This window comes from Bombina bombina, chromosome 8 (genome assembly GCF_027579735.1).
Source record: "Bombina bombina isolate aBomBom1 chromosome 8, aBomBom1.pri, whole genome shotgun sequence".
NCBI classification, from domain to species: Eukaryota; Metazoa; Chordata; class Amphibia; order Anura; family Bombinatoridae; genus Bombina; species Bombina bombina.
The window spans coordinates 153,956,684-153,977,288 of record NC_069506.1 but is presented as its reverse complement, the minus strand read 5'-3'; the positions used below and the strand labels follow the sequence as shown (position 1 = coordinate 153,977,288).

General features: G+C 35.7%; 1 protein-coding gene across 1 annotated transcript in view; it reads right to left on the bottom strand.

Annotated features, from left to right (window-relative positions):
- The window catches only part of LOC128638054 (sulfotransferase 2B1), a 133,529-nt gene that overhangs the window by 77,602 nt on the left and 35,322 nt on the right, over nucleotides 1–20,605 (bottom strand). The window contains exon 3 of the mRNA XM_053689924.1: nucleotides 20,342–20,471. The gene's annotated coding sequence lies outside the window, so the exon portion shown is untranslated. The remainder of the gene's footprint in view (nucleotides 1–20,341; nucleotides 20,472–20,605) is intronic.

Here is a 20,605-nt window from a genome sequence, read left to right as displayed (position 1 = left end):
ATGAGTCAATGGACTTACCAGGGGACCGCAAAGGCGGCTCTGTGTCACTGCTGGATTCCTGTGGGCTCCCCACACCAACTCTCTCTATGAATGATATAGATATATATTAGTAAACACATTTGGGATATGACTAAATCACATCTGTATCGAATTTTATGATTAATCAACTTTAAAATGTGAAGAATAGAGCAGTCATTAAACAAAAAAATGCTTGATTGAATCAAGGGGATTCTGTTAAAAATGATGTATTGAACATATGTTTAATTTCTGACTATATTAGACATCAAAGTCATCTCATACGATGCTATTGCATATCTAAATATACCCATTGATCAATGTTCTTCAAAGAATACACACAAACCACATTTTGAAGAACAGCTGTTGACAAATATAAACAAAGACATGTGGCACATCGAGGCATTTGTGCAATGTACAGTAATCTTGTTTAGGACACAACACATATTGATCACAATACAAAACAAAATTGATTAGTACAAATATGTAATCATGGTGCTGTTAGAGTATGCTGATATCTATAAAGTAACTCCAACAGTGAATATGTGAATTATATATCAATATTGTTTAATCCAAAGAATGTAAAGATGAATGAATCTATTGTTTATTAAAGGGACACTGACATGATTTATTTCAATCATTGATTTCACTGTTCAAACTGTTCAAAATGATTTAACATTGACTCCTATTATAATTTTAATGTTGCTACATTTTAATATTAAAGGCAGATAAGCAATATTGGATTCCATAAATATTGTTTGTTGAAGGTATCCACCAATCATCAATAAAAACCAAGGTTGGTCAACCAAAATTGAGCTGCAGATAAACGTACATTCTTGATTTTAAAATACATTTAGCAATAGAATATTTCACATATGATTATAGTATTATATTTAAATGTTTATTAATATTGCATACTCTATCTGAATGACAACATTAATAATTTTAGCTCAGTATCCCTTTAATATAAAATTTTATTGATTTGACAATGTTGGTGTTAATGAATTCTCTACTCCATATGTTGATGTAATGAATGGGATTGAGCATGCAATTCAAATCTAATATGATATTTAAGGATATCCGAAGAATTATTTAATTTTCATCTATTAAAGGGACATTACATATAAATATTGAACAATGTGGATTTAGTATGTAATGTTCTGTCCATGTTTCTAAGACAAATGTCAATTAAAATGAGACATACCATACTGTGACAAGCCCTGCCTTAAGGATCCAGCAGCAACATCCATATCTGTAATATATTAAATGAGGATTGCATATCATTAATACAAATCATGCCATGTTTAAAATCTTTACATTATTAGCAAATCAATTTAAAACTATTAATCCTTTGGTAGTCCCATGAGTTAATTGTTTCCTCAATTAAATTCATGATAAATATATCCTGTACTCTTATTTTCAATCAGTTGTGTTGTTTACTGTAGCTTTAATTATTTTTTGTTGTTATTTCATTCTCATCAATTGATGGGCATATGTTATAATTTATTTGTATTCTTCTTTTTTTATTATGTATAATATTGAAAATAAGAATACTGTATTCTTCACATATATAATAATTCACATTTCATTTTGACCAACATGTGTAAAGCAATGCCACTTACAGCAAAGCCATGTTAACGTGTATGCGCAATTCCATTTTCGCAATCATTGCGCAATGATTCCAAGCGGAATAACGCATCCGTCATTTGACCAACATGTAGAAAGCAATGCCACTTACAGCAAAGCCATGTTAACGTGGATGCGCAATTCCATTTTCGCGATCATTGCGCAATGATTCCAAGCGGAATTACGCATCCGTCATTTGACCAACATGTGTAAAGCAATGCCACTTACAGCAAACCCATGTTAACGTGTATGCGCAATTCCATTTTCGCGATCATTGCGCAATGATTCCAAGCGGAATTACGCATCCGTCATTTGACCAACATGTAGAAAGCAATGCCACTTACAGCAAAGCCATGTTAACGTGGATGCGAAATTCAATTTTCGCTCTGTGACGCATATTCTGTAGAGCGCAAGACACATCATTCCTATTTCATGTATCACTAATCTAAAATCAGATATCTAAACATCATATGTAGTGTATGTTGTGAGATCTGTATAGGTTTAGTATCTGACTATATACACATTTTTTGATAAAAATAACAAATATTAAGTTTTTATATGAAGTTGGATAATTACCTGGTTCAGATTCTCCATCTCCTCCCAGGCCACCGGACAGAGAAGCAGCTGCCCTGGCCCCCACGTCAGGACTTTCAGATCCCGCAGCTGGGAGGGAAGAAGAGGAGGCCGAGGATGGCGAGGATCGAAATCTTTTGGGGACCCGGAGATTGAGGAGCTCGCATAAAGTCACCTCATAAGGGAGTAGGTACAGTTTCCGCGGGGACTCTCTTTTGCCACCTCTTTTACGGGCTTGTACCCAGTCCCTTATGAGATTGACTTTTTTTGTTAACCGCAACCTCATATCTCCGAATCTCCTCATGATCTGATCCTGGGTCCTCTGGACGTCACACACCAATCTAACCGCATTGGTGATAGACTCCCAGAGGGCCTTCTTAACGTGCGCATCTGTCAACCTCCTCTTGTTCCCAAAAAGCTGGGAATAAAAGTCCTTGACGGCGTGGACCAGTGCAGCGCTCTCCTCCTTGGTGAACCTGGGAGCTGACATGCCTGCTGGGTTGTCTTCTAAAATATATATATAAAAAATATATCGAGTACGCCTGCAGGCATTAGAGAACTGACAAAGATGGCAACGTGTAATGGACTTTTATATGGTGAAGTAAACATGAGATGCACCATGGGACAAGTTATCTGTACATCTGATTGGATAAAAGTTTGAAATATTGTTAGAATGTCTGTGAGACCATCCTGACTCAAGTTGTGTTTGTGTGATGAACTCGGATTGGCCGTTCATTAATGTTTCATATCTTATTAACTTCCTTACACATACCTCATGGTGGTGCTGTTACTTCATTTTTCATGTAGAATTATTAGTAACTCATGGGCCTGTCATGCGGATATGTGTGACGCAGATTTAATATCCGTGATCCGTTAAATATTAATGATTAAATTCTCTTTAAAATCTAATACTGTCACATTATTAAATGTTGTAGACATTTCTCGGTTTAATAACGGTCTTTTTCTTTAATACAAATACACATTTAATATTGTATGTCTTTATTGTTCATAAAATAAATTTGTTGACTTATTGTGAAGTATTGACATTGCTCTATTAAATGTATTTCATAATGCACATTGATTGTGTGCTATTGTGTGACATTAGACTAATGTTTAAAGATGCTAATCTGGTGTTTCAAGATGCGTTTCCCACGCAATATTTCTTAATGATCAAATTCAGGTTATAAGGTCAGTAACTTGGATAATCTGTTTATAAATGTTAAACTACAGGTTTGTTTGTTATTAGCAAATAAACCTCGAGCTTGTATTTGTCGGAAGTGCTCATATATGTTATTTTTCAATGGCGTCTTTATTTTTAAATAGACATTACAAACAAACAATTGTATCAAATGATCTGTAGAGATAGAAGATTGTTTAGACTTTAAAATGTAAATCAATTTATCTTAGTATTTATATATCCTCAACAGAAGAAATTTAAATGCACATGGTTGAGCCAATCACATAAGGCAGCTCTGTGCATCCACCAATCTTCATCTACTGAGCCTATCTCGATATGCTTTTCAAGCAAAGTATGTCAAGATAGGAAGAGAAGTAAATACACTATTTAAATTTCTTAAAGGGACACTGTCCAAACAAATTTAGCGTTGGTGATTCAGATTGAGCAGGAAATGTTAATCAACTTTATAATTTAATCCGATTCGCAAATGTTAACAGTTATCTTGTTATCTTTCTTTGCAAATCAATAATGATATTTTAGATTACGGACAATTGTTTCCAAAAAACCGGGGTTGTCCTTGATGATTGTTGGATAAATTAATCCAACCAAAAAAACCAAGTTCTGTCCAGAGTACTGAAGAAAATAAATTATCTATTTAATGCCTTTTTTTAAAGTAATGATAGCAACATCACAAGGAGCATTCATAATACGAGACAATTTTTAAAGTTGCTTAAAATAGAATACTCATTCATAATGTATAAATCATTAATTTTTTAACTGTCTCCCTTTAAGTATATTTTGATTTCATGTCCCTTTAAAGAAACATTTCACAATAATGCTTAAAATATCAGAAACCTAGGCACCTTCCTTTTGCTAAATTAGTATAACATATGAGTAAAGCAAATTTAGATTAACTTCTGGATTGTTTTACACACTGACTGAAATATATTTTGTAAAGGAGGTATTTTGGAGCCTTCAGCTTAGAGGGACATTAAGCTATATGTTATGTATGCATTTTGTATAAGATTCTAATATTTGAACAACTTAATATGTTTTGTTATTCAATCATTAGATTGTAATTATATATATTCTTGGATTAAATACATATCTACACAGGCTATTTTGATGCTGATTGTTGGTTGCACATAGATGCCTTATGTAATTGACTAAGATATGTGCATTGATGTTTTTTTTTCAAAGTATATTTAAAGACTGAATGTAATTCTATATTACTTTCTAAATATGTTTAAATTATTTTATGATTTTTTTAAAAATCTATACACAATATACTTTGTGAATGTCCCTTTAAGGACCAAAACATTTGGAATGTTGATTTAACATTGACAAAATAAACTAAAGGGGAATTCAAATTATATATAGATATTTGATGTCTAACCCAAGAGGTAAGATTTTAAAAACTACATAATATTAATAACTATAGTTAAATGACTCCACTAGAAAATTACATCGATTAACCTGGCATCCAATAACTAGCTTGTGAAAAATATCAAGTTAAATGACCTACCATTTATAAAAGTAAAAATTTAAATAATTTCGAAAATAATGTTTTGAGATACCTAAGGAAGATACAAGATCTTATAAAATTAATTTTACATTCAACAACACTGTCACTTTAATGTAATTGAACCACTTCCCCTTCTTAAAAGTGAAAATAAATAATTTATGAGAAATTTTGACTACATATCCGAAATTAATTTAACATCTAAGAATTTCAAAAGAAAAGCATCGATGGATCTCACTCCCCAATTAATGTTAAAAAAACATAATTTATGTAAGAACTTACCTGATAAATTCATTTCTTTCATATTAGCAAGAGTCCATGAGCTAGTGACGTATGGGATATACATTCCTACCAGGAGGGGCAAAGTTTCCCAAACCTTAAAATGCCTATAAATACACCCCTCACCACACCCACAATTCAGTTTAACGAATAGCCAAGAAGTGGGGTGATAAAAAAGTGCGAAAGCATATAAAATAAGGAATTGGAATAATTGTGCTTTATACAAAAAAATCATAACCACCACAAAAAGGGTGGGCCTCATGGACTCTTGCTAATATGAAAGAAATGAATTTATCATTTAAGTTCTTACATAAATTATGTTTTCTTTCATGTAATTAGCAAGAGTCCATGAGCTAGTGACGTATGGGATAATGATTACCCAAGATGTGGATCTTTCCACACAAGAGTCACTAGAGAGGGAGGGATAAAATAAAGACAGCCAATTCCTGCTGAAAATAATCCACAGCCAAAATAAAGTTTAACAAAAAAAATAAGCAGAAGATTCAGACTGAAACCGCTGCCTGAAGTACGTTTCTACCAAAAACTGCTTCAGAAGAAGAAAATACATCAAAATGGTAGAATTTAGTAAAAATATGCAAAGAGGACCAAGTTGCAGCTTTGCAAATCTGATCAACCAAAGCTTCATTCCTAAACGCCCAGGAAGTAGAAACTGACCTGGTAGAATGAGCTGTAATCCTCTGAGGCGGAGTTTTACCCGACTCAACATAGGCAAGATGAATTAAAGATTTCAACCAAGATGCCAAAGAAATGGCAGAAGCTTTCTGGCCTTTTCTAGAACCGGAAAAGATAACAAATAGACTAGAAGTCTTTCGGAAAGACTTAGTAGCTTCAACATAATATTTCAAAGCTCTAACAACATCCAAAGAATGCAATGCTTTCTCCTTAGAATTCTTAGGATTAAGACATAATGAAGGAACCACAATTTCTCTACTAATGTTGTTGGAATTCACAACTTTAGGTAAAAAATTCAAAAGAAGTTCGCAACACCGCCTTATCCTGATGAAAAATCAGAAAAGGAGACTCACAAGAAAGAGCAGATAATTCAGAAAACTCTTCTGGCAGAAGAGATGGCCAAAAGGAACAAAACTTTCCAAGAAAGTAATTTAATGACCAATGCATAGGTTCAAAGGGAGGAGCTTGAAGAGCTCCCAGAACCAAATTCAAACTCCAAGGAGGAGAAATTGACTTAATGACAGGTTTTATACGAACCAAAGCTCGTACAAAACAATGAATATCAGGAAGAATAGCAATCTTTCTGTGAAAAAGAACAGAAAGAACAGAGATTTGTCCTTACAAGGAACTTGCAGACAAAACCCTTATCTAAACCATCCTGAAGAAACTGTAAAATTCTCGGTACTCTAAAAGAATGCCAAGAAAAAAGATGAGAAAGACACCAAAAAATATAAGTCTTCCAGACTCTATAATATATCTCTCTAGATACAGATTTACGAGCCTGTAACATAGTATTAAACACAGAGTCAGAGAAACCTCTTTGACCAAGAATCAAGCGTTCAATCTCCATACCTTTAAATTTAAGGATTTCAGATCCTGATGGAAAAAAGGACCTTGTGACAGAAGGTCTGGTCTAACGGAAGAGTCCACGGTTGGCAAGAGGCCATCCGGACAAGAACCACATACCAAACCTGTGAGGCCATGCCGGAGCTACCAGCAGAACAAACGAGCATTCCTTCAGAATCTTGGAGATTACTCTTGGAAGAAGAACTAGAGGCGGAAAGATATAGGCAGGATGATACTTTCAAGGAAGTGATAATGCATCCACTGCCTCTGCCTAAGGATCCCGGGATCTGGACAGATATCTGGGAAGTTTCTTGTTTACATGAGACGCCATCAGAACTATTTCTGGAAGTTCCCACATTTGAACAACCTGAAGAAATACCTCTGGGTGAAAACCATTCGCCCGGATGCAACGTTTGGCGACTGAGATAATCCGCTTCCCAATTGTCTACACCTGGGATATGAACCGCAGAGATTAGACAGAAGCTGGATTCCGCCCAAACCAAAAAATTTGAGATACTTCTTTCATAGCCAGAGGACTGTGAGTCCCTCCTTGATGATAGATGTATGCCACAGTTGTGACATTGTCTGTCTGAAAACAAATGAACGATTCTCTCTACAGAAGAGGCCAAAACTGAAGAGCTCTGAAAATTGCACGGAGTTCCAAAATATTGATCGGTAATCTCACCTCCTGAGATTCCCAAACTCCTTGTGCCGACAGAGATCCCCACACAGCTCCCCAACCTGTGAGACTTGTATCTGTTGAAATTACAGTCCAGGTCGGAAGCACAAAAGAAGCCCCCTGAATTAAACGATGGTGATCTCCCACCACGTTAGAGAGTGTTGAACAATCGGTTTTAAAGATATAAATTGAGATATCTTTGTGTAATCCTTGCACCATTGATTCAGCATACAGAGCTGAAGAGGTCGCATGTGAAAACGAGCAAAGGGGATTGCGTCCAATGCAGCAGACATAAGACCTAGAATTTCCATGCATAAGGTTACCGAAGGGAATGATTGTGACTGAAGGTTTCGACAAGCTAAAAACAATTTTAGACGTCTCTTGTCTGTTAAAAACAGAGTCATGGACACTGAATCTATCTGGAAACCCAGAAAGGTTACCCTTGACTGAGGAATCAATGAACTTTTTGGTAAATTGATCCTCCAATCATGATCTTGAAGAAACAACACAAGTCGAATCGCATGAGATTCTTCGAAAGAGAAGACTGAGCAAATACCAAGATAATCGTCCAAATAAGGAAATACCAAAACCCTGTTCTCTGAATACAGAAAGAAGGGCACCGAGAATCTTTGAAAAAATTCTTGGAACTGAGGCTAGGCCACAAAACTGGTAATGCTTGTCTAAAAAAAGAATCTCAGACACTAAAAGTGATCTGAATGAATCGGAATATGCAGATACACATCCTGTAAATCTATTGTAGACATAAAATGCCCTTGCTAAACAAAAGGCAGAATAGTCCAACAGTAACCATCTTGAATGTTGGTATCCTTACATAACGATTCAATATTGATAGATCCGGAACTGGTCTGAAGGAATTGACCTTCTTTGGTACAATGAAGAGATAAAATAAAACCCTAGCCCCTGTTCCAGAACTGGAACTGGCATAATTACTCCAGCCAACTCTAGATCTGAAACACATTTCAGAAATGCTGAGCCTTGCTGTGTAAACTGGGACACGGGAAAGAAAAAAGTCTCTTAGCAGGAGGCCTTAACTGAAGCCAATTCTGTACCTTTCTGAAACAATGTTCTGAAACAAGAGATTGAGAACGGAATTGATCCAAATTCCTTGAAGAAAACGTAATCTGCCCCATACCAGCTGAACTGGAAAAAAGGGCCGCACCTTCATGGGTACTTAGGAGCTGACTATAGGTTTCTATAAGGCTTGGATATATTCCAAACTGGAAATAGTTTCCAAACTGATACCGCTCCTGAGGATGAAGGATCAGGCTTTTGTTCCTTATTATGAGAAAAAGAACGAAAAAATGATTATTACCCTGGAAAGAAAGGGAAAAACAAAGTTAACTTAGAAGACATATCAGCATTCCAAGTTAAATCCATAAAGCTTTTCTAGCTAAAATAGCTAGAGACATATACCTGACATCAACTCTAATGATATCAAAAGATGGTATCACCAAAAAATGTATTAGCATGTTATAGAATAATAATAATGCTATAAAATTATGATCTGTTACTTGTTGCGCTAAAACTTCTAACCAAAAAGATGAAGCTGCAGCAACATCCGGTAAAAATATAGCAGGTCTAAGAAGATTACCTAAACATAAGTAAACTTTTCTTAGAAAGGATTCAATTTTGTTATCTAAAGGATCCTTAAATTTAGTACTATCTGCCGTAGGAATAGTAGTACATTTAAGCAGGAATAGAGACAGCCCCAAACCTTAGGGATTTTGTCCCAAAAAACTCTAATCTGTCAGATGGCACAGTATATAATTGCTTAAACGTTTAGAAGGAGTAAAAGAATTACCCAAATTATTCCATTCCCTGGAAATTACTTCAGAAAAAGCATCAGGGAGATTAAACACTTCTGGAATAACTACAGGAGATTTTAAAAACCCTATTTAAACGTTTAGATTTAGTATCAAGAGGACCAGAATCCTCTATATCTAAAGCAATTAATACTTCTTTAAAATAAAGAACAAATAAATTCCATCTTGAACAAATACAAAGATTTATCAGCATCAACCTCTGAGACAGAAACCTCTGAACCAGAAGAACCATTATCAGTATCAGAATGATGATGTTCATTTAAAAATTCATCTGAAAAAAAGAGAAGTTTTAAAAGACTTTATGTAAACTAGAAGGAGAAATAACAGACATAGCCTTCTAAATGGATTTAAAAAATAAAATCTCTTATGTTTTGTCATGAACACTCTGAAAATTAGATGTTGACGGAACAGCAACAGGTAATATAACAGTACTAAAGGAAATTTTATCTGCATTAATAAGTTTGTCATGACATGCAATACAAACAATAGCTGGAGAAACAGATACCAAAAATTTATAGCAGATACACTTAGCTTGGTAGCTCCAGCCCCGGGCAGAAATTTTCCTGAATTATCTTCTGACTCAGTTGCAACGTAGAACATCTTGCAATATGTAATAGAAAAAACAACATATAAAGCAAATTGAACAAAATCCTTAAATGACAGTTTCAGGAATGGGAAAAAAATGCCAGTGAACAAGCTTCTAGCAACCAGAAGCAATAAAAAATGAGACTTAAATAATGTGGAGACAAAAGCGACGCCCATATTTTTTTAGCGCCAAACAAGACGCCCACATTATTTGGCGCCTAAATGCTTTTGGCGCCAAAAATGACGCCACATCCGGAACGCCGACATTTTTGGCGCAAAATAACGTCAAAAAATGACGCAACTTCCGGCGACACGTATGACGCCGGAAACGGAAAAGAATTTTTGCGCCAAAAAAGTCCGCGCCAAGAATGACGCAATAAAATGAAGCATTTTCAGCCCCCACGAGCCTAACAGCCCACAGGGAAAAAAGAGTCAAATTTTTGAAGGTAAGAAAAAATGAATAATTCAAATGCATTATCCCAAATATGAAACTGACTGTCTGAAAAATAAGGAAAGTTGAACATTCTGAGTCAAGGCAAATAAATGTTTGAATACATATATTTAGAACTTTATAAACAAAGTGCCCAACCATAGCTTAGAGTGTCACAGAAAATAAGATTTACTTACCCCAGGACACTCATCTACATGTTTGTAGAAAGCCAAACCAGTACTGAAACGAGAATCAGCAGAGGTAATGGTATATATAAGAGTATATCGTCGATCTGAAAAGGGAGGTAAGAGATGAATCTCTACGACCGATAACAGAGAACCTATGAAATAGACCCTGTAGAAGGAGATCACTGTATTCAAATAGGCAATACTCTCCTCACATCCCTCTGACATTCACTGCACGCTGAGAGGAAAACCGGGCTCCAACTTGCTGCGGAGCGCATATCAACGTAGAATCTAGCACAAACTTACTTCACCACCTCCATCGGAGGCAAAGTTTGTAAAACTGAATTGTGGGTGTGGTGAGGGGTGTATTTATAGGCATTTTAAGGTTTGGGAAACTTTGCCCCTCCTGGTAGGAATGTATATCCCATACGTCACTAGCTCATGGACTCTTGCTAATTACATGAAAGAAAGATAGTTTTATGTAATATTCTCGGAATCAGTAGATTTTCTAAAATTAATGCATTATTTGATATTATGCATGTGCTTGTCAAATAGCCAACTACCAGTCATGGGAGTCAAACTTTTTTTTATTGACAGATTATATGGATATTTATTATAATCTGTTCAAAAGAATGTATTTAATAATAAAATGTTTATTATTAACATTTAAAAAAAAAAAAAGTTTATGAAAAAAAAAAAATTCCTTGAAGTCATCAGATGCCAATCTGAAATAAAAAAAAAACAAATTGAACAAAGTTAATACACACGTTGTCAAATATTCATAAAATACATTTACAATCATCTTGTGTCTATGCTCTAACTTTGTTCAACATTTTGTAAAGATATTTATTAAATTGATTTAAAAAAAAAATTAAAACATACACCATTATATTGTGGAATAAAAATTAAATTTAAATATCCAAATTTCTAATTATACATAATAATGTATATCACATTTCAACAATATATGTATGCTGAACATAAATGTAATATTTCATGTCCATTCAAATACCTCTATATCAACTATAATATGTATTCCTTTTTCTGATTGTGATCCCTAAATATCTAATGATGAAATAAGTATGACTAATGTATGTAAGCTAACAATAATCAACATTCTTCCTGTGATTCTTAACTAGCATGCACCAACCTGGATAATGCATGGTCTTTGAAAGTCAATTCAGGGGTAAACAGTTGATCTTCAATAGGTGTCTTATTCATCAGTTCATTAAATAGAGGACTGGGAAATACCATCTAAAAAAGTAAAATCATCTAAGTGTCTGATTGTGATCCCTAAATATCTAATTAAGAACTAAATATGACTAATGTATGTAAGCTACTAATATTCAACAGTCTTCACTAGCATGCATTGGTACACCAACCTGGATAATGCATGGTCTTTAAAAGTCAATTCAGGGGTAAACAGTTGATCTTCAATAGGTGTCTTATTCATCAGTTCATTAAATAGAGGACTGGGAAATACCATCTAAAAAAGTAAAACCATCTAAGTGTCTGATTGTGATCCCTAAATATCTAATTAAGAACTAAATATGACTAATGTATGTAAGCTACTAATATTCAACAGTCTTCACTAGCATGCATTGGTACACCAACCTGGATAATGCATGGTCTTTAAAAGTCAATTCAGGGGTAAACAGTTGATCTTCAATAGGTGTCTTATTCATCAGTTCATTAAATAGAGGACTGGGAAATACCATCTAAAAAAGTAAAACCATCTAAGTGTCTGATTGTGATCCCTAAATGTCTAATTAAGAACTAAATATGACTAATGTATGTAAGCTACTAATATTCAACAGTCTTCACTAGCATGCATTGGTACACCAACCTGGATAATGCATGGTCTTTAAAAGTCAATTCAGGGGTAAACAGTTGATCTTCAATAGGTGTCTTATTCATCAGTTCATTAAAGAGAGGACTGGGAAATACCATCTAAAAATTAGAAAATCATCTAAGTGTCTCCAATAGGATGCCTCCACAGCCTTATTCTATCAAATAGTTGGCACTTACCATGTGAACATGTCTTTGTATGGTTTTCAAGGTCAGCAGATTTGAAAGATAATGCCAGACATGATCCCATTGGTATACTTCAATTTCAATCTTGGCTTTTTCCACTGTCAGTCTGGGCAATCTTCACTGTCAGGCTTCTAATTCTTCCCTTTCAGTCTTTAGATTAAGTCAGCTCCCTAATGGCATAAAGAGTTTATTCAAAATTAATACAAGTGTGTGAATCATTTCTGTAGCCCTCTCCCACCCCCCATTTCATAAGAAATTTCTGTCACTAGCTTACTAAGCGTGTGTAGCATCTTGTGTTATGTTCTATCAAGTGTGAAGATGAGTCATATTGAGCAATAACAAACCTCTAATGTGTGACATTGAACCATAGTCATGCTAGAGGATCCCTTTCTGAATATTTACATTTTAAGTAATGTGTAAACTAAATACTAGTTTATAAAATGTATGCCATATGATGTATTTGTGTACAATTCATGCCAGCAACAGTCAAGACATTTATACTTACCAGCTGATGTCCTCTTTAAAAACCAGGTGGCAAAGACTCGCTACAGGACCCAATGCCCAGAGCATCACCTATATTAATAAATGAAACACATTTTTAGCATTGGATGAACAATCCTAACATGTTTGCACAATTCTCTACTTGTCATTTCCCTAGAGTTCACATCTATTGATAATACTCCAGTCTAACTTCTATTCTTTACCGTCTAAAGTTGCGGTTGATGATGTCTGCTCTGACATTGAGCCCCTCGTCCCGGAAAGGCCCCTCTAGAACAGGATCATCCTCCTCATCTCTGAGGAGGTTTCTGTCCGGCCGGACGGCCTGCAGCATCCCAGCCCGCTGTGCAATATTATGCAGGACGCTACAGGCTACAACGATCTTAGCCACCTTCTTTGGGTTGTACTGGAGGGCTCCTCCCGACCTGTCCAGGCACCTGAACCTCATCTTCAGGAGCCCGAACATCCGTTCAACCACCGCCCTGGTTCTCTTATGAGCCCTATTGTAGCGCTCCTCAGACACATCAGTCGGGCTACGCAAGGGGGTAATGAGCCAAGTCCGGCTCATGTACCCAGAATCACCTATAAATTATGAACAGAACATAATTCTAACAGAATCCTCAAAATAGTATTTGTAGTACAATAAAAAGTTTTTTACACGATAATCCATTAACAAATGTTTATTTTAACTTTAAAATATCTAGTTCAATATAATTCTCTATCTTCCCATTTCAGCTAAGACATGCTACATATGCGTATTTCTCCTAAATCAAGCCTTGTGTAAAATGCTAACTACATGGTTACATTACATTCTCTATATGAGCATTTAAGGTAAGACATTCTACATATCTGCATTGAACTAAAAGACATTTGCGGAAAGAGACAATGACATGGTTAAATTGCATTAGCTAATATGTTCCCATTTCAGCTAAGACATGCTACATATGCGTATTTCTCCTAAATCAAGGCTTGTGTAAAATGCTAACTACATGGTTACATTACATTCTCTATCTGAGCATTTAAGGTAAGACATGCTACATATCTGCATTGAACTAAAAGACATTTGCGGAAATAGACAATGACATGGTTATATTGCATTAGCTAATATGTTCCCATTTCAGCTAAGACATGCTACATATGCGTATTTCTCCTAAATCAAGGCTTGTGTAAAATGCTAACTACATGGTTACATTACATTCTCTATCTGAGCATTTAAGGTAAGACATGCTACATATCTGCATTGAACTAAAAGACATTTGCGGAAAGAGACAATGACATGGTTAAATTGCATTAGCTAATATGTTCCCATTTCAGCTAAGACATGCTACATATGCGTATTTCTCCTAAATCAAGGCTTGTGTAAAATGCTAACTACATGGTTACATTACATTCTCTATCTGAGCATTTAAGGTAAGACATGCTACATATCTGCATTGAACTAAAAGACATTTGCGGAAAGAGACAATGACATGGTTAAATTGCATTAGCTAATATGTTCCCATTTCAGCTAAGACATGCTACATATGCGTATTTCTCCTAAATCAAGGCTTGTGTAAAATGCTAACTACATGGTTACATTACATTCTCTATCTGAGCATTTAAGGTAAGACATGCTACATATCTGCATTGAACTAAAAGACATTTGCGGAAAGAGACAATGACATGGTTAAATTGCATTAGCTAATATGTTCCCATTTCAGCTAAGACATGCTACATATGCGTATTTCTCCTAAATCAAGCCTTGTGTAAAATGCTAACTACATGGTTACATTACATTCTCTATCTGAGCATTTAAGGTAAGACATGCTACATATCTGCATTGAACTAAAAGTAGACATTAGCGGGGGGGAAATATATGGTTAAATTGCATCCTATAGCTGAACATTACGCTAACATTTTAAAACTACAGTGGCAATTGTCAAACTAATTAACCATGTTGTGCACAAATACTCACCAATGATATAACCAGGGGGCATTTGTCTTTCCTCAAACTGTCTCCACAGGGACGACAGAGAGAGGATGCGGGCATCATGACTAGCCCCTCCAAAATTCGCACACACATGCATAATCCTCATCCGTGCGTCACAAACATACTGCACGTTGAGGCTATGAAAATGTTTGCGATTTCTGAAGGGCAAGTCATCAACTGGAGCACGCAGCGCAATGTGGGTACAATCTATGGCTCCCAAGACATTGGGTATTTGAGCAATATCAAAGAATTCCCGCTTCAGGCGCCTCCAATCACCATCATTCTGTGGGAATCCTATGTATTGCTTACTGATACATACCATGGCATCCAGAAAGTTATCAAACACCACAGAGAATGTACCTTGAGCCAGGCCATGCATGTACAGTTCTCCGGATTGAAAACTCCCGGAGGCCAGGACGTATAGACAGCTTAGCATCTTACTCATGGCGGGAACAGCAGTCCTTATTCTTATACGTGGCTCCAAATGAGGTTTAAGAAGATCGTAAAGGCCAATGAGCTGTTCGCGATCGAGCCGATACTTATCATAAACCTCAAAGTCACTCATGTTTTCCAAGGTGGGTCTCACCCTGTAGACACGAGGACCTCGAACCAGACGACCCCTTCGTCTCGGTCTGAGCCGCCGAGGCTGCCTGATTCGACCAACAGCTAGTTCGCCAATAGCAGCACCAGCAGCGTCTACCATGTCATCGTCATCCATCTTTCAAAACAGCGTAACAAGGTAAGCACTTGATCTGATGTGGATCACAAGTGATGCATTGGCCATGTTGTTTGGGGGATTTATAGTACAATTAGTCCAATGGTAGTGAGTTTGTAATGATTGCTGATTGTATTCACCTGTTTGTATGTGAGCGGCGCGAATGCTTTCACAGTGGGCGTTTATTTGTTGTTTGCTGAAATGTTATTTTCAAACAATGAATCTCAATGTGAAAGTGTAAAATATCACACATACAGTGCATGTTTGTAATGTTTGATCACATGCGTAATCAATATTTCTTAAACGCGATGTTATAGTAACAAGCACACGTCCAGGCTAACATGAATGAAAGTGCATAGTTGTGTATAATGTGCATCGAATGTGATCGATCAATGTTGCTGCAATATTGTTTGTAAACGATAAAGTAACATCTGCCATCTGTAGTATTGTATATATAAGTGATTTCCGAGCTGTCAATATTGTATGCGTCCCTTTAAAATCGCAATAATAATTCCGAACTTCCCGTCTGCCATCTGTAGTATTGTATATATAAGTGATTGCCGAGATGTCAATATTGTATGCGTCCCTTTCAAATCGCAATAATAATTCCGAACTTCCCGTCTGCCATCTGTAGTATTGTATATATAAGTGATTGCCGAGATGTCAATATTGTATGCGTCCCTTTAAAATCGCAATAATAATTCCGAACTTCCCGTCTGCCATCTGTAGTATTGTATATATAAGTGATTGCCGAGATGTCAATATTGTATGCGTCCCTTTCAAATCGCAATAATAATTCCGAACTTCCCGTCTGCCATCTGTAGTATTGTATATATAAGTGATTGCCGAGCTGTCAATATTGTATGCGTCCCTTTAAAATCGCACTAATGCTGAATAACTTCCGGCTGTCATCTGTAGTATTGTGTATATAAGTGATTGCCGAGCTGTCAATATTGTAGGCGTCCCATTAAAATCGCACTAATGCTGAATAACTTCCGGCGGTCATCTGTAGTATTGTGTATATAAGTGATTGCCGAGCTGTCAATATTGTATGCGTCCCATTAAAATCGCAGTAATGCTGAATAACTTCCGGCTGTCATCTGTAGTATTGTATATATAAGTGATTGCCGAGCTGTCAATATTGTATGCGTCCCATTCAAATGGCACTAATACTGAATAACTTCCGGCTGTCATCTGTAGTATTGTATATATAAGTGATTGCCGAACTATCAATATTGTATGCGTCCCATTCAAATGGCACTAATACTGAATAACTTCCGGCTGTCATCTGTAGTATTGTATATATAAGTGATTTGCGATCTGACAATATTTATTAATTGTCCCATTGAAATCTCCCTAATAATGCTGTTCCAAACTGTTGTTTACGTATATGTTGTATTGTAGTATTGAGTGTTAAAGTTCCGAAAGGGGCGGTACAGTCGTGAATCTGTGATGTGTATGGTTGAATCTTCTAATGACGTCATGATATTATTAACCTGCCTATGTAGTTCTGAAATCCTCATTGTGTTGTTGTATTGTGCTACATTGTTATTGTGTGCTGAATAAAATCTAAATGTGTGCTTTGTGGTTGCGTGATGGGTGATGCGTGTTATGTACATGTACGTATATATTGTGATTGTGTCCCACATATGCTGACTTCTATATAGCGGTGTGGCATTGTTGTTCCTTCCCATAAAGTGACATCTGTAATCTGGTGTAATGATGTTCTTGTTGTACGTAATTCCTAATGGTTTCTGGTGATGGAATCATGATGTTAAAAGTACAGTAAAATCCATATGTTCTGTTTTGTGATTCCTATAGAGAATGTAATGTGTTTTTCCCCCATCATTTGAATGCACATGTATGAGTGAATGTTAAAAGTAATGTATGTGCATCCATGAGTGATCATGTGTTAAGCCTATGTAGATATGCTGTTGCTGCAAGCATATGAGTTGAATAAATGAAATGCAATAATAAAGGTAAATGAGAGGTGTTTCCCATTGTGTAGTGTTTGTGAATCCTGAAAAGTTTAAATTATTTTTGTGTCCGTTTAAATGTAATATTTTTTTAAAAAAGTTTGTTACTAGTGATGTTGATTTGTAGTTGATGTAATATAAAAGTATGAAACAATTTCATGGTGTTGTGAATATTCAAACAGTAAAATCCATAAATCCACCATAGGGAAATAGTCATTTCTTAATCTATTTATCATAGCTGGGTCTAACGCATGAAATCATGTCTTTTCTAGCGCTGGTATTTGGAGTTTTTCGGTCTACGCTATTTGCGTGCGTTAGGGAAATGAGGGTTTCGCGTGCACGAGCACGTCTTCCCAATAGAAGTCAATGGAGGCTCTAAAATTTGTGCTTGTTTTTTTTCTAAGACTGGTTTTCCTCGTAAAGTGAATGACGTCATGAGCTTGTGTGAAAAAGTAACTAAATCGTGTTCTTTTTGTAATAAATAAATATTTTTTGTATGTCATGTGGTGTATATTGTTTGTATGCATCGATGAGTGTATGTTTGTGATAATGTTATTAGTTAGATGTAGGTATATGAGGGTCTTTTCCCGTGTGTCAATGTAAGTCAATGGGAAAATGGATTTGTGTTGTTTTTTTTCTAACACCCGAGATCTCGCAACTTTAATCCTTTGTATTTTGATGAAAAATTATAAAATCTTAAAAATAAATATAGTGTAGTGTTTGTATGAGTGTAAGTGTACTTTGTGTAATATTTGTTTTGTGATTCGTGGATGGTTTTTTTGTCGGTATATGTTTACTACTGGGTCTGAGGTGGCGGTAGAAATTTGTGCGTTAGGTGTTTTTTGAGTGTCGGTAACTGAACTCTAAATACCGGAGTCCGTAAGAAACCCGCGTTAGGAGCCTCTAATGCTGGTTTTCACGGCTAACGCCGAACTCTAAATCTAGGCCTATTTTACCAAAATTCATTAAAATTATGTGGGGAGATATTTACCTATCATAGGGCTCCCTTCCATTGAGCAGTAATTAGGTTTGCATGAGCTTGCAAACCAATAAATATGCTGTTGGAAGCAATTTTGTTTATCGACTGCTTCCAATGGCGCATTATACCTCAATTTTGGCAGCCGGACTCCAGCTGCCAAAAATATTTTCAAGTCCCATAGAAAGTATTAGAAGCCGTTAAAGGGCCATAATACCCAAATGTTTAAACACTTGAAAGTGATGCAGCATAGCTGTAAAAAGCTGACTAGAAAATATCACCTGAACATCTCTATGTAAAAAAGAAAGATATTTTACCTCAAAAGTTCATCAGTAGCCACATCCCATTGTAAAGGGCTTCTAAGCAACAAATCAGTATGTCTGTCCCGGGACAGCCGGAGGATTGAGCCTTGTGCACTCTCATGTTATTTCCCTATTCAGTGTAAGGAAGTTTACAATGAAATCTCATGAGAGTTAAGTCAAATCTCATGAGATCACAGTAAAAGAGTTCATGACCTCAGCACTGTTGATGCTGATTGGCTGCTGTTCATTTCTTCATTTATTTATTTTTACCTGCAGCTGGGCAGCAGCTGAGTATAACTTTTTACACAGAACTTACTCTGCTGAGCTGAGGAGATTGTGAGGTAAAATATCTTCCTTTTTTACATAGAGATGCTCAGGTGATATTTTCTTGTTAGCTTTTTACAGTTATACTGCATCAGTTTCAAGTGATTTAGCATATGAGTATTATGTCCCTTTAAGTGAAAACTTATACCAGGTTTCAAATGAAAGCACAAACCGTTAATACACTGTCGGAGGCTGTCGAAACATTGAGAAAAATTACCTCCAGCTCAACTAGGTGTAAAAGAGAAAAAAAGGAGCTTTTTGAGACCTATTTCCCATTGAAATGCTAAAACTTACAAATAATGCAAGTGTTTCATGTAGAAATAGATTGTAATATGTCATATTTATTGCTGTCCCATGTATAGGAATAGTTGCACTTATGTTCTTATGGAAATATCAGTACTGTATGTATTTACATATAAAAATATATGCAAGCACATATCTAAAGAATTCAAACTAGACCTATGCCTAGTGCAGCAATATATATTACATATCTTAATAAAGGGGAAGCTATAATTATAATAAAAAATAGTATTTGCTTATAGTTAAAAAAAATATGTATTATAAATAAGTGTATCTTTGTTTTAGCTTCTCTTTAGAGGTGATCATAGGTGAGGAGCACAGATGTTAAACGTAAATTCTATAAAGTAAGGTCGGGTTACCATAGCAACTAATTGATTTAAAAGAAATCCAACATCGGATGGAAGCGTTAACTCAACTTAACTCAACATTAACTTACACCTACACGAAAAGAGCGACTGCACGCAATGCGCAACATATTTCAATGAAAACCAGGTACTAAAATGGAGCCGTAAACTACCAAAGTTGCGGACAGTTAAAAGTAATTTACGGCTTCATTTTAGTACCAGGATTTCATTGAAATATGTTGCGCATTGCGTGCAGTCGCTCCATTTTTAACAACTCAATGGAAGCAAGCCCATAGTGTGCAATAACATTCAACACAATACTTTACACAGTGTATTAGCTGTAATGATTGTACATTTTTATGTAACAAAGGATTGGAAAGGCATCTAATTTCAAATATGTTATTAGAAAACGTAAGTAAAATAAATATTATTTTTGTAAAGCTGATTACCTTAATATGAAAAACAGAATGCTGAAGCAACTTTCCACCTGGTCAAGTTTTTTCTGAGAGTTTCTGTGTAAGCTGGGTGTCTTCAGAGCACTTAATATCTTCTTAACTGTGCCAATAATCCTCCCACTTTCTACCTCAGTGCAAAAGGACAAAGAACATACATTTAAATTAAAGCAAAAGTTCAAAGTAGAGGGTGTAACCATACAATACATATATGCCAGATATTGGTATTAGGTCAGCTGAAGTTGAGTCTAAGCTTGTTGT